The sequence below is a fragment of the Protopterus annectens genome, chromosome 1.part1, assembly GCF_019279795.1.
Source record: "Protopterus annectens isolate FY-2018-M chromosome 1.part1, PAN1.0, whole genome shotgun sequence".
NCBI lineage: Eukaryota > Metazoa > Chordata > Ceratodontiformes > Protopteridae > Protopterus > Protopterus annectens.
The window spans coordinates 1,514,611,666-1,514,628,364 of NC_056726.1; the positions used below are offsets into that span (position 1 = coordinate 1,514,611,666).

General features: G+C 39.0%; 1 protein-coding gene across 6 annotated transcripts in view; it reads left to right on the forward strand.

Moving 5' to 3' along the window:
• ADGRB2 (adhesion G protein-coupled receptor B2) overlaps positions 1-16,699 on the forward strand; it is a 5,411,420-nt gene that overhangs the window by 3,800,397 nt on the left and 1,594,324 nt on the right. The gene's annotated exons all lie outside the window — the stretch shown is intronic.

Here is a 16,699-nt window from a genome sequence, read left to right on the forward strand (position 1 = left end):
TACATAAGTGCTGCGGGATCTGTTACATCTACCTGTGTTTCCACCATTTCCGGCAGATGATGCCTTGGTTTAACATCTCATCCAAAGGAGGTCTGTAAGAAAGACAGACTGAAGAATGTGTACACAGAAGAATCTTGAAATCTAGTTTATGAATTATTAGAACTATGATGAAATAATGTGCTCTCATGAGTGAAGGGAAGAGTCTTACTAACAGTTAACCAGTATGGTTTAAAAAATGTATTAATATAATTATATCACCATAAAAAGGTTATTGGAGAATATAGAGTGTTTATAACTGAGCAACACAGGATACAACTTGCAAAGGCTAATGAGAACTTTTCAAAAAATTAAACTACATTAACAGTGAGCAAGAAATATCACCAGAGCTGAATGTGAGTCATGATTCAAAAGTCTTCTCCTGCATGTCTGGAGTAAGATGGTGTACTAAAAATAGGGAAGGAATAGCTGATGAAAAAAAAGCATAGTTTAATGAGGATGTGTTAACATAGCTATTTCCTGCACATTTTAATAAATCATTTAATTGGTAATAGGTCATTCTTTTGATGAAATGCTACAATATAATAAGAAAACACAATGTTCTAGTATTTCTCATGAAATGGAGTGGGATGTTGTGAAAAAGCACAAACTAATAATTCTTATGATGCAGATAAAGATTCTTGTAATCACATTAGTTATTTTTAATATTTATTTATTTAATTGTGTTAACTGGTTCAAAGCCAGTCAAGTGTAGACCTGTATTCAATATGTACGAATCATCCTGTAACCCTAAACCAGTTTTTCTTATATTTCCTTGCATAATGTTCTTTTACAAGCTTTGTATAGTATGTAGGAGTCTGCTGAACGTATGTGCTGACCTATGTGCTGACCCTATGTGCTCACCCTGTGTGCTGATCCTACATGCTGACCGTACCTTCAAACCCTACGTGCTGACCCTATGTGCTGACCCTGTGTGCTGACACTACGTGCTCACCCTATGTATTTTGTCTATTAATCTGCTCCATGTGATAGCGGCTGTCACGTGGAAGTCTAATTTTCTTGTTGATAGAGCATACATTGCTTTATATAGCTGTAGGATATCCTGTTGTCTTAAGTCATGGTGTGTACTTCCGATGCATACTGTTCTCTTCAAACTGAAAATAGCTTTCATCTAGTAGGATATAGTTAACTGTATTAAAAAAGAGCTCCAGCTTTTATTCGTTCATAGGTTCACAGGTGATTAGTAGGCTATTGATACTAAATGGCCTTTAAACTTAGCCATGGTTCTCCAGTGCATTGGTCAGGCTATGATGCTACCTCCTTCATTGGGGGGGGGTGTGGTAACATGGGCAAGAGTGGTCAGGCATTTACAAACTTTCTGTTTCAAATAAGGACATAGGTGCCCAATGAGGCGTATGATTCCACAACCACTGATCCAAGTTGTGCTTGAATAAGTGCAGTTAGGAACTCTGTTTCACATGCTTTGGAAACAAGTTCTAGAGAAGGGGTGGTTTCTGTGATACAACCTGTCCCTCCAATATGTCTTAGTTAAGTTACAAGCTAAGTTTAGGCCCCTGGATTGGGTGTTTCTGAGGCTAATTGTTTTGCGCATGTCATGTTTACGTAGTAGTGCAGTATTGCCCCTCGTTATATGGCAAGTGTACTTGAGTATTTTATTTTACTTTACTTGTTTGCCATGTGTTAAGAATATAGACTGATAATTAGTAATGCATACTCCTAGCATGGGATAAAGATGACCGAGAAAATGTGTACTTACTGTTTAGAGTACAATGGAGATTTTCTAGGCTACTATGAGCTGCCTAAGGGCTTTGTCTTCCTGCTGTTTTAAATTTGCTGTAAAGGTTAAACTTGAGTTTATGCAAAATAATCTCAAGGTATCTTTGTATTTGAACTGTCGGAATGCATATACCATCTTGATCTATAATGTTTATTGGCTTACTTTGAGCCAGGCTTTACTATGTTTCCAAATACCAATGCTGATGATTTGCTTGTGTTGTAGATTTATGAATTAGACAACTCAAGTCTATGTTGAACCAAAATCACTTTGATGTTGCTTGTTCAACATAGTGGGATCATTGCGCCCTCTTATAAACATAGTATAAAGAGAGGATGAGTTGATATTTAACATGTCCTAGGACAGAGTGTTATTAAGAAAAGGAGAAAACTAGAGGTTCCAGTATTGACCCCTGAGACATCCCTAGTTATTCTGTCTGTTTCTGAGACTACGTCATTCAAGTAAAATGCGGATGCTCTGTATTTGAGGTTATATTTTAAACATTCTGTTACTTCCTTCACAAAGTCAATATTCTTCAACTAATAAGGTAGTCATTGATGGGAACTCAGCTTGAAAGGTTTGTGTATGCCCCAGTAAGTAAACATTTATACAAATTTTGAAGAGTTGACAGGTCAGAATGTTATTTCAAAAAGTATGAACAAAGGATTTCATCCAACACAATCGAAGTCAGTGGTGGTAATGCTTATTGTGTTGAGCAGAGTTACTAGGTCTGAATCCTGCATCACTTCCACTAGTTAATATGTTCCATTCTAGAGTGAGGTAATGCAGCTTATGAGGGAAAGCAATGCACATGTGAAAATGGTTTCATTCTAATATACATAACTGTAGCATTTATTTACTTATTTAGTTTTTGACATTTGTTAACTGGGGTAGTCCATCTGAGCAAAAGCCCTTTTTCAGTGGAGACCTGGGGAGAAAAGCTCCACAGTACAAGCAAGCAAAAAAACTTACAAAACTGACGATGAATACATTGAACAATAACGATAAAACAGTGAAGCAAATGTAGATAAAGCTCCACAGTACAATATAGTAAGAGGCGTTATAACACTGAAAACAATAAAACATTTGAATGACTTTACATAACACATTGAGTTATCTTCAGACATAATTGTACAATACAAAGCACTTAAGTGAATTATGGCAGTAGGGTAGGGAGGACTACAGAGGATAGTCAAAGAAAAAGGGGGGGGGTTCATGTGGGATGATTACAGAAGCAAATCTATGTGCTATTAAGGTACCTTTTGAGAGTTTTCTTGAATTTGTGGATGTAGGAAATGTTTCTAAGGTTCATGAGGAGCTTGTTCCATGCAAAAGGTGGGAAGTAGCTATAGAGATTCTGTCCAATAGATTTTTAGGTTTGTGAATTTGTAAGATACATTGGTCAGAGCTTCTGAGGGATTGAGGGGGCTTATAGAGGGAGACAAGTGAGGAAATTCTAGGGTAAGAGGAGGGCTTATTCAAAGTAGTATGGATCATGAGAAGTTGGGTAAATAAGAGTTGGTTAGGAAAGTCTATCCAGCTGAGTGTCTGGAGAGTGTGACAGTGGTGTGATCTTGAGGGCAGATTGGTTGCAGATTTAGCAAGCTTGTTGTAGGTGGTTTCAAGTTTGGAAAGTAGTGAAGACTGTAAGTTGGTTACAATTTAAGAGATGTAAAAGAGGTTGGGGAGAAGGTAAGCTTGGTCTAGTGAGATCCTGGAGTTGGGTGTGAGAAACCTTTTGTACCAAGCTTTTGGTGGGTTTTCTTGATGCAGTTAAGTTCATGAAGGTCAAATTTTAGCTGATCATCCACTATTACTCCAAACAGTTTAGTGTGAGGTTCAGCTGTGATAGTGGTGTTGTTGAGGGAAGGGATGGGGAATGAGGATTTAAGATGGTAAAGGGATTTGGGGGGGAAGAGAAGACGTTTTGCCTTTTTAGGGTTTAGTATGAGTTGGGTGTTAGTGAGCCATGCTTCAGTGAGGCTGAGAGATGTTGGTGTCAGGGTTAGCAGGTCAGTGGGACTGTCAGTGATAGAAATGATGGTGGAGTCATCTACGTACTGTATGAGGGAAGAATGAGGACAGGATGTGTGCAGTTGGTTAGTAAAAATGTTAAAAAGGAGGGGGCCTAAAATAGAGCCTTGAGGGACACCCATTTTGATGGGGAGAAAAGGAGAAAGAGCAGAGAGACATTTTACAGATTGCAGTCTGTCTGTGAGGTAGCTACTGAACCAGGAGATAGTTGCTGAGGAGAGGTTGGGTTGAGAGAGTTTAGAGAGGAGGATGGTGTGAGATACAGTGTCAAAGGCTTTGGAGAGCTCTAAAAAGATGAAGGACACTAGTTTATCATTGCCTCTAGCTAGAAAGATGGATTTTGTAAAGGAAATAAGTGCGGTAGTGTTGTGATTGGGGCAAAGCCATGTTGAGTAGGGGTAATTAAGTTTTTACAAGTAAGATAAGCTGAGATTCATTTATAAACTCAGTGCTCAATAATTTTGGAGAGGGGAGAGAGTATGGCAGTAGGTTGATAATTATAGAGCTCAACAGAATTTCCACCTTTGTGGATTGGTATAGTGTGGAACTTTATCCAGAGGGCAGGAACAGTGGATTCACTAATTGAGTGGTTTATGAGGATGGAGATAAGTTATGTTATGGAGTCAGCAGCAACATTTAGGAAGAGAGGCAGCAGGTTGTCAGGTGAAGGGGAACCTGGTTTAAGTTTGATAAGAAGTTTTTTGATGTAGCTGGTTGGAATGGGTTTCAGTGAGAAAGAACTGTGTTGCAGTCAGGGGGTGATTTTGTATTTCTAATAAAAGAGACAACTCGTGATATTGAATGAACAGTTATAAATTTCACATATTTAGGTAAACATACAACTCTTGACATCTAGGCATAACATTATAGATTAGTTTTATCCACTCCATGGTACAGAGGAGTCATGTCCTTACTGTGTCCCTGATGGCCTGTGTTTGATTTCCTGCATAGTTCCTGAAGGGTCCTCATGGAAGGAAGGAAGTGAGCTGCCAACACTGGCTCACCCAGTGGGGGAGGCAGTTTAGGCTAGTCGTACTGCACCAAAGCAGCATAATGAGCATAGTGAGCGCTGATCTGCACAAACTGGGCAGTCTAGACTAGACTTACTGCACCAAAGCAGCATAATGAGCATACTGAGCTCTGCTATGCACATACTGTATGACACTTAGCTGGGAGGTTGTGCATTCATGGAGGTCCCGCTGCACTTCCAGAAGGCTGAAACTGACAAGACTGAAAAACTGCCACTGGGTGGTAGGAGGTACGGCAAACTGTTCGGCAACAGCATGATGCTGCACATGCATCTTCAGTCTCCTCCTCATCCTCATGGTTAGGGTTGTCTCAATCTTGTCATCCTCATGGCTAGGGTTTTGTTTGATTTCCTCATCCTCATGGATAGCTTTGTGCTCAGTATCTTCATCCTTGTGCATTGGGTTGTGCTCAATATCCTCATCCTTGTGCATAGGCTTGTACTCAATCTCCTCCTCCTCGTGCATTGGGTTGTGCTCAATATCCTCATCCTTGTGTGTAGGATTGTGCTCAGTCTCCTCATCCTTGTATCTCCTCATCCTCGTACGTTGGATTGTGCTCAATCTCCTCATCCTCGTGTGTTGGGTTGTGCTGAATATTCTCATCTTTGTGCATAGGATTGTGCTCAATCTCTTCATCCTCGTGCATTAGATTGTGCTCAATCTCCTCATCTTCTGCGTAGGATTGTGCTCTATCTCCTCCTTGTGCATTGGGTTGTGCTCAATATCCTCATCCTTGTGTGTAGGATTGTGCTCAGTCTCCTCATCCTTGTGTGTAGGATTGTGCTCTATCTCCTCATACTCGTGCGTTGGGTTGTGCTCAATCTCCTCATCCTTGTGTGTTGGGTTGTGCTCAGTCTCCTCATCCTTGTGTGTAGGATTGTGCTCTATCTCCTCATCCTCATGCGCTGGATTGTGCTCAATCTCCTCGTCCTCGTGTGTTGGGTTGTGCTGAATATTCTCATCTTTGTACATAGGATTGTGCTCAATTTCTTCATCCTCGTGCATTGGGTTGTGCTCAATATCCTCATCCTTGTGCATAGGCTTGTGCTCAATCTCCTCCTCTTCGTGCATTGGGTTGTGCTCAATATCCTCATCCTTGTGCATAGGCTTGTGCTCAATCTCCTCCTCCTCATGCATTGGGTTGTGCTCAATATCCTCATCCTTGTGTGTAGGATTGTGCTCAGTCTCCTCATCCTTGTATCTCCTCATCCTCGTGCATTGGATTGTGCTCAATCTCCTCATCCTCGTGTGTTGGGTTGTGCTGAATATTCTCATCTTTGTGCATAGGATTGTGCTCAATCTCTTCATCCTTGTGCATTGGGTTGTGCTCAATCCCCTCATCCTTGTGCGTAGGATTGTGCTCTATCTCCTCCTCGTGCATTGGGTTGTGCTCAATATCCTCATCCTTGTGTGTAGGATTGTGCTCAGTCTCCTCATCCTCGTGTGTAGGATTGTGCTCTATCTCCTCATCCTCGTGCGTTGGGTTGTGCTCAATCTCCTCATCCTCGTGTGTTGGGTTGTGCTCACTATCCTCATCTTTGTGCGTAGGATTGTGCTCAATCTCTTCATCCTCGTGCATTGGGTTGTGCTCAATCTCCTCATCCTTGTACGTAGGATTGTGCTTAATCTCTTCATCCTCATGCATTGGGTTGTGCTCAATATCGTCATCCTTGTGCATAGGCTTGTGCTCAATCTCCTCATCCTCATGCATTGGGTTGTGCTCAATCTCCTCATCCTCGTGTGTTGGGTTGTGCTCAATATCCTCATCCTTGTGTGTAGGATTGTGCTCAATCTCCTCATCCTTGTGTGTAGGATTGCGCTTAGTCTCCTCATCCTTGTGTGTAGGATTGTGTTCTATCTCCTCATCCTTGTGCATTGGGTTGTGCTCAATATCCTTATCCTTGTGCATTGGGTTGTGCTCAAGTCTGTTCATGCTTGTGAGTAGGGGTGTGCTCAATCTTTTCATTTTCATGGATAGGGTTGTAACCGATCTCATAATCCTCATGGATACAGTTTTGCTCAATCTCCTTATCCTGATGGCTAGGGTTGTGCTCAATCTCCTTATCCTGATGGCTAGGGATGTGCTCTATCGCCTTATCCTGATGGTAAGGTTGTGCTCAATCTCCTTATCCTGATGGGCATGGTTCTGCTCGATCTCCTTATCCTGATGGCTAGGGATGTGCTCGATCTTGTTATCCTGATGGGTATGGTTGTGCTCGATCTCCTTATCCTGATGGCTAAGGGTTCTGCTCAATCTCCTTATCCTGATGGCTAGGGTTGTGCTCGAGTTCCTTATCATGATGGGTATGGTTGTGCTCAATCTCCTTATCTCCTTATCCTGATGGCTAGGGTTGTGCTTGATGTTCTTATCCTGGTGGGTAGGGTTGTGATTGATCTCCTTATCCTGATGGCTAGGGTTGTGATCGATCTCCTTATCCTGATGGCTAGGGTTGTGCTCGATCTCCTTATCCTGATGGGTATGGTTGTGCTTGAGTTCCTTATCCTGATGGGTATGGTTGTGCTCGATCTCCTTATCCTGATGGCTAGGGTTGTGATTGATCTCCTTATCCTGATGGCTAGGGTTGTGCTCGATCTTCTTATCCTGGTGGGTAGGGTTGTGCTCGTTCTCATTTTCATAAATAGGATTGTGATTCATATCCTCATGTTTGTGGGTAGAGTCGTTCATGGGGGAGACTAACTTAGGTTTGGTAAACACAGTGAATATAAAACAGGAGCTGGTGGCAGCTGATGGTCAACTGAGGGGTAGAAACAAATGATCACATTGTTGGGGTACTGATAAGGTTATAGACCAGTTATTTGGACCTCAGTGTTGGAGTACTGATAAAGTTTTATCTTTAAACAAAACTGTATCATTATTATAGACCAGCTATTCGGACCTCAGTGTCAGGGTACTGATAAAGTTATAGACCATTTATTCTGACCTCAGTGTTGGGGTACTGATAAGGTTTTATCTTTAAACAAACCATATCATTATTATAGACCAGTTATTCGGACCTCAGTGTTGGGGTACTGATAAGCTTTTATCTTTAAACAAACCATATCATATTATAGACCAATTATTCGAACCTCAGTGTTGGGGTACTGATAAGATTATAGATCAGTTAGTAGGCCTCAGTGTTGGGGTACTGGTAAGGTTTTTATCTTTAAACAAACCATATCATATTATAGACCACTTATTCAGACCTCAGTGTTGGGGTACTGATAAGGTTATAGCCCAGTTATTCGGACCTCAGTGTTGGAGTACCGATAAGGTTATAGCCCAGTTATTTGGACCTCAGTGTTGGGGTACTGATAAGGTTTTTATCTGTAAACAAACCATATCATATTATAGACCACTTATTTAGCCCTTAATGTTAGGGTACTGATAAGGTTTGTATCTTTAAACATACCATATCATAGAGATATCAACCAATATGGTTTCACCTACGGAAGCTCTTTTATCTAATCCAAGTGTATTTTATGCCACTTTAGTATACGTAATGGATGTGAATCTGCCAGTAAATATTTCAGTGTTGTACATTTTAGAAGCGCTTGACTTATTCCCGTGTAGTGATTTACCAAGTTTACTAGTTAAGTTCCATGCGAATAGATATGTTGGTACCTGGATTAATAACTAAACACAAGATTGAACTTTTTGAATAAACCATGTTGGAAATTATTCCACATTATGTGTTATAAATTAAGGAGTCCCACAAAGGTATGTACTGGTACCAATACTGTTTATTTATTTATTTATTTTTTTTTATTCTAACCCTCAAATAAGGATATTGGCATGTTCTACTGACGATGTTGCTTTAAGTTTCATTACGTTTCTAAATCATAATATGAAATTTCAAAATATCTTAAACGATCTAAAAGAAAAAAACCCTGCAAACTACACATGATATGTAATGTAGTGAAATCAAAACATTCTGTGGTACACATCTGCAAATTTGCTTGACAATATTTATTTGTTTTAGAAGACAACAGAAAACTACCTGCTACAAGCACTTGGATACATTTGCATTGCATTTATTTATTTTATTTATTTTATTTTACATTTGTTGACCAGGCTGGTCCAACTGGATATATGTCCACTTTCAGTGGAGGCCCGGGGAGAAAAGCTCCACAAATCAGAGTAGTATTTACAAAACACAGGTACATTACAAAGTTTTGGCAATCATAACATTTCATTGCATTTTAGCTTATAAATAAGAAAAATCCTAGTACATAACAGCTATGGATATTCATACAAAATATATAAAATGACATTATTAAACTGTAAAGTCACACACACATTGTTGTTAATAGAAAAGTATTAATGAATCATTTTTAAAATGCAGCACACAAAGTAAAATGAAATAAAAGAGCAAAATAAAACCTCAACTGTATTATAAAGTACAAGAAGGCACAATATAACACAACAGTACTTTTCTCGTTTGCCCATTTTTCAGTGCTGGACTGTGCAAAAGATCATATTAAGACCCTCGTCGTAAATATGAAGTGTTAGCATGTGTACCCTCTGTAAACACTAAACAACATTTAAATATATACATGGACACACATACACATGCACACACACACACACACACACACACACACACACACACACACACACACACACACACACACACACACACACACACACACACACACACACACACACGCACAGACACACACACACACACACACACACATACACGCACAGACACACACACACACACACACACACACACACACACACACACACACACACACACACACACACACACACACACACACAGACACACACACACACACACACACAGACACACACACACACACACACACACACACACACACACACACACACACACACACACACACACACACACACACACACACACACACACACACACACACACACACACACACACACACACACACACACACACACACACACACACACACACACACACACACACACACACACACACACACACACACACACACACACACACACACACACACACACACACACACACACACACACGCACACACACACACACACACACACACACACACACACACACACACACACACACACACACACACACACGCCACAAACTTGCATACTACACAACCTGATAACATAGAAGGCTGCCTGCTGAATCAGCATTAAACATGCTCTGTTAGATCCAAACCTACAACTATTCAGCCTGAGCTTATCTGCCAGCTTTGTCTCCAAGATTTGACTCACACCAGTCATGATGCTACTCCACAATAGTGGCCACATCATTGACCTTAGAATTACTGACCCATCTGCCAGACAAGACTCATCTGCAGGACAATGGACTGGATCATAACAAACCAAATAAACTACAATTAAAAACAATTATAAGACTAGTCCCCCAACTGTTTGGCTTTGGTAAGGGTAGATCCTGTCTAATGAATCTAATGAATTTTTTTGAGAGGGTAACACAAGCCTAGGAATGTGGTCATCCTCTTCATACAGCACACTGAGCCATTGCTGAGACGTTTGATACTGCATAATATTATTAACAAGCTCAATGCATTCCAAACTGATCACTATGTAGTCAGCCAACTGGCTGAGGGGCAAAACCCACATTGTCAGGATGGCTGAAGCATCGTCAGGGAGCATGAAGGTAACCGGCGAGGTACCACAGAGATCCATGCTTGGACATCTTCTATCCAGCGTATATTTGAGCTCCAAATCACAAATCAAAAATGGGGACCTATGGCTAAATAAGTTTAGAGATGATTGTAAATTGGATGTTATACTTACATCCCCTTCTGATATGCAGGAACAACAAAGTGAACTTACACATGCAAATATTGTAGCTGGAAATATGAAAACAGGTTAAACTAAATGATAAAAATGCAATATTTTTGACTTTGCTGAACAAGTCCTACACACAGCTTGCAATCTAGAAAACATTACACTCCCAAATGAAGAGGTCCGAAATGAAGATGTGAGAGACCTTGAAACATGGGTAGATAACTGCCTCTCATTTCATCATCATGATGCAACAGTGATCAGGAAATCCTCCAGTATGGCTCATCTGATCAGAAATCCTCTTAAATCCAAAGACGTCCTTTTACCCCCTTCATGTTCTTCACTGATAAGGCCCATCATAGAATTCACTGCCTCCTTTGGGATATAATCAGGTTCCTTACAATAAAGTTTTTAGGTCTAAAAGACTTTAGAAGTCTGTATCAATGTCCTATAGTCTCCTTAGGGATAATCTGTGACTTGTCTTATGGTTCATTGTGAATCTGTCTTATTTCTCCATAAATCAAACAGTCCAACTAACACTAAAAGCAGAGATCTGAAGCTGCTTCACCAAGGCTGGTAGGTGGCGCAGAGAGTTAATGCTGTGAGCTGCAGTTCTTGTGGTACAGAGTTTGATTCCTTCAACCCTCATTTTCCCACTTAGTGACCTTGAGCAAGTCACTTAACCAGATAGCGCTTGGGGGTGTATTGCATTTTGTTGTTTTCTGCTGTATGTGTGTGATGGCTTACTACTTGTTACTGAATGCAGTATCAACTAGTTTATCAGCATTAACACTATTAAGTGGACTGCATATATGTACAACATAGGGTCACTGCTTATATTTTACTTGTTCATGTGTGGGATGGGTATTTGCCATATTAACTTGTCAGAAATGATGAGAAAGGCATATCACTCTGTTGCAGCTTGTGTGTCTGCATTACCAGTAATGCACACAGACTTGTGTGGTGGTTGTGTATGCCAATTTTATATGTATATGTTGTGCTGATGCCATGCACTTAGTGTAATGGTTAAGGTCTTTACCTCATAGAAAAAGGGTACATGGTCTGATTCTAGCCTCTGGTTATTAGGCTTGTGATGGTCTGCAGATGAACTGCCTATTATTTACCTATGAAATAATCAAATCATGGTGGACATGCAGATTTGTCACACAACAACCACCCTCTCTGTGGAATAAACTTACTTTCCACATTATGCAATGTGACAAATAAGAAGGAATTACAGAACTGAATGGGTATTCATGAATTGACCTGCAGTATGGTCAGCCTATCTCTCCTTGAAAAAAAGATCTAATGCTAACAAGTAAATGGTCACATGGCCCAGTTGCTTTGTACAATCTATGATTTAAAATGGTTGCATTATGTGATCTTTATGTTGAATCACTTCCATCTCAAATATATCAAAGTCCTAATGGTCTTTAAAACTGAGAGGGCACAGGAAATGCGCACCAGTTCTGACTCTGAAGTAAGTTGTGTGACTAGTGAGAGACCACTGATCTTTTGGAATTTTGCACTACAGATATGGCTTCCTCTTTTAGATATTTTTCCACAGTCAAAAGATCAGAATTGTAGTGGAAGAAAATAAGACATGGGCCCTGATCAATACAAAACACTGGCAATGTATGCAAACTATTCTGCCATCTGATTCTGGAGAAGTGGATGAGGTTTCCAAATTGTAACACCATCCTGCTCTTTATAAAAAACATCTACATGCACATAGTTCTCATCATATAAGTTTTCTGCTATCTATAGCCCACTACCCCATCCAAAAAATGAAGAATTTATTCCAGAATATACATGTGAACTTAAAAATAATACCTTTGTGCTTTTGATGATTTTAATGTCAGCTCATTGAAGCCCTACTAACACTTAGGTTAACTCGGCCTGTTACATAAAAATCACTATCCCAACATCACCAAATACCACACCTATACAACTAATCCATATTATATCCATGACAACAAACCTGATAAATGCTAGAATGTTATTGTGATGGTCTATTATCTAAGGAAATTATTCATTATTTATTTACTTTAGATTTATTTACCAGGAAAGTCTGACTGGACCAAAAGTCCTTTTTCAGCAGAGGCCCAGGGAGAAAAGTTCCATATTAACAAACGGATAGATTTTATATATATATATATATATATATATATATATATATATATATATATATATGTTTAGAGTCAAACATGAGGGTTTACATATATATATATATATATATATATATATATATATATATAAAACTACATACAATAGAAAGCATGAACATAGATCAAGAAGTAAAGCAATGAATGTAAACATATATATCAAAACATTAACCATTTACATAGTTTCAGTTGAAAGCCTTTGCCAGCAGTGGCCTATGAGAGGTCAAATGGCAACTTTAGAGTCAAGGTTCAGAGTGTTAGGAAGTAATGAGAGGGAGAACCATACTGGAGAGCCTGCAGTATAGCTAAAGAGGGAGACAGGATAGGTAAGGTAAGGTAATGTAAGGTGCTGTAGGGGAAATCAGAGAACCTGTCCCAGGCTAGTGCAGGAGATAACCTTTTGTTGGATAAGTGAGATTTAAAGTAGTTATTTAAAGTGCAATATAAGCTACCAAGACATGTTCAAATGAGTCATTTAAAGATCCATCCTTTGGATGAGATGTTAAAATGAAGTTGTGTCTGCCTGAGATGGTCATAGCTCAAGTTAATGTAAACACTTTCATGGCACTTATTAAAAGACTAGGGAAGGTTACTGAAAACATTACACATTGACTAAAGATATATCTACAGAAGTAAAGGTATATACCCAAATGGAACAGTACAAATACAGAAATCGAATATAAAAATATATAGTATGAGCTCTGCCTTCAGTTTAACTCACACTATCTTGCCAAAATGCACACTCTTGAGAGCACGTCTAGTACCTTTAATATACGAAGACAAAAGCATCTGACTGATGGAATCTAAAAACTCAAGCAACAGAGTGAGATATTTCTAACACTGTGCTATGAATGAGAACATTACAGTAACCTTTTGAAATTGTGGGGCCCTCTAGAGTGAGTCCTGAAACATGGAGACCCAATGGACAAAAGAAAGGACATTTATTTACATTTGGTGACCAGGAGTGTCCAGCTAAGCTAATAGCCATTTTTCAGCAGAGGTCCGGGTAGAAAAGCTCCAAAATACACACATCTATTCAAGAAGTAAAACAAACAAAAAAATGATTTAACATTTACATATACTTTCATATATTTACATATACTAAGTCTAAGATGCCACTTCTCACAATATTCTCTTTTCTTCAATGTATGGCAATCTTGGATTTGATAACTATAAGTTTGGGGGATGTGGTGGGCTTGCCCCCCCTGCAAAAAGAATTTTAAGGAAGAAGAGAGATTTTTGAGATTCACTCTTTTCCTGGGTTTTTGGTCTTTTTTTTCAGCTTGTTAGTACTCAGCATTTTGAGTACCAACATTTCAGTAGGCAGTTTTAAATCACTTGATTGCTATATACAGCGATCTTGATTTTGGTGTGCTTATCTGTATATCTATATATATATATAAATATATATATATATATATATATATATATATATATATATATATATATATATATATATATAGATATATATATATGTATATATGGGTCTACTACTGCTTTACATCGAAAATACACTTCTTCCAAATAGAGCAGTAGACCCTACACTTCAGCGAAAGTTCACTTAAATGAAAGTACACTTTCGCTGAAGTCTTGTTCCCCGGGCTACCCAAAAAAAAAAAACACTAAAACATGTTTTTGCAGGGGGGGCAAGCCCACCTGCACCCCCACACCCCCCCCCTACTTAAGTATACCAACTCCGAGATCACACTACACAGGGGAAAAGGGAATATTCCCATTCCATGCTGTAGTGAGACTGCCAAAGTGAATGTTTGAAGTTTCACTACTTCGAACAAGTGAACTCAGTGAGGTGGGGTTCGAAGTAGTGAAACTTTGAACATATTGACAGATCCTATATATATATATATATATATATATATATACATATATATATATATATATATATATATGTATATATGGATCTGGATAGGTGGTTATATTTATATATACATATATATATATATATATATATATATATATATATATATAGATAGATAGATAGATATGAATAAGCGGTTGGCATAATGGTTAAGGTGTCTGTCTTACAAATACAAGGTGCAGGGTTTGATTTTCACATGGGGTAAATGGCTAAGCTTAAAATGGCCCACAAGGGCACTTAGCCTAGTATTAACCTATGAACCTATGAACCTACATTGTTTAAATGAAAGCATGTTTAAATGAACATTACTTACCAGAGCTCATTTCTCTGAAATGCCATTACAACAAACGCACTGACTGCAGAATTCCTTTCCCTGTGAAAGGAAACACTTGGCCTTCATGGCAGTACACTGAAGCAAAGCCAAACTAAACCCACCAAAGTGGGGAGCTGTGCCCCCCATGTCCCTGCTACTTAAATATACCAAAACCGCGGTCGCAATAAAGTGAAGAGGACAAAGTTCACTATGGTGGCCAAGTGGTTCATTTCACAAGGAAAGGAATTTGGCAGTCCGTGCATTCATTGTAATGGCATTTTGGAGGAATGAGCTCAGGTAAGTAACATTCGTTTAAATGTGCTTTCATTTAAACAATGCAGATGCATATATATATATATATATATATATATATATATATATATATATATATATATATATATATATATATATATATATATATATATATAAAAAAAATCTATCCTGCCAAACATTAGTTAGGGACGGCTACTCTGAAGTGGATGACATGATGGTAAGAAGTTAAGGAGAAGACTCAATATCTTTGTATATCTGGGATGGCACTGCATCAAAGCCACTTGGCCTGGGGTCCTTATTCTACTATTGCGGGAAAGGACAAAGTAGAAGTGTTGTAGGAATTGTAGTGAGGAAGACTCCTTGTCGACAATGTAGGATGTCACCAGAATCAGTGACAGGTCATCACAATCAGACACTTGTGCAAACTTTGGTCGTTATTCCTATTCTCAGCCTGCGCCTCACAGCAGGTGTTCTGATAGTGAGAGGGAGCAGTTGTAAGAAATGCTAGATAATGAAGGACGATATGAGTGGCAGCGATAATGGGAGATCGTCTCATAAGAGCATGTGTGACGACTATAGAGCAGGTGTGGTTGAGCCAGGTATTGAAATAAGGTACATAAGGAAGGCTGGTGCTGGAATGCAAAAGTCCACAAAGTTATCAAAAGAGTGAAGAAGAGCAGGGAAATGTGGGATGTGGGAAAGTGAAAATACGAAGTAGGCCAAGAAGGACTACAGACTGGCTAACAAGAGGTTAAGAGGGCCTAAACTAGTGTTATCCTGAAATTATAATTCATCGACTTTCAACCTTTACCTCCTTATGCCACTTTCTTTATTACATGCATACACTCTTCTGCCATCTGTTGTCTTTCCTTCATTCATCCCTTACCATTCCTCATCCTATCTACTACGGTTTTTTCATGTTTAATACATTTTCTTAAAAAATGATTCGATTTCTCTTCTTGTCCTGCACAGTGTTCTATCTCAACAGCATGTCCAGCATTTTGCTATAGTTTTGCTTATTTATTTTATTTTTCCAGTAAACTACCTGTTTCTGTCTACACTACAACCTGCTACTCAGACCAGACACCCCTTTGTCTACTTGTAAATCAGTCTGTCTGTATTGTTTTATACATTATCCACCATGTAAACCAGGACTTTAAAAAACTCCTCATAATTCATATGCTCAGTCCAGACTACATCACTTTCTGGCCACATCTTCTGTAAAACCATTGAAGTTCTTTATACATTGTCATACTTTAATTTTATCTGTAGTCACTTATTTCAAACCAGACCAATGCGATATCAGCAAAACCTGCATGTATGTTTCCCTCCCCTGATCCCCTGACTTATTTTAAATCCTCAAAGAACACATAATGATATATTTCGTACAAAGTTTCCTCCCTCCCTCAGTGAGTAAAATATCTGTCCTTACCTTACTGCAG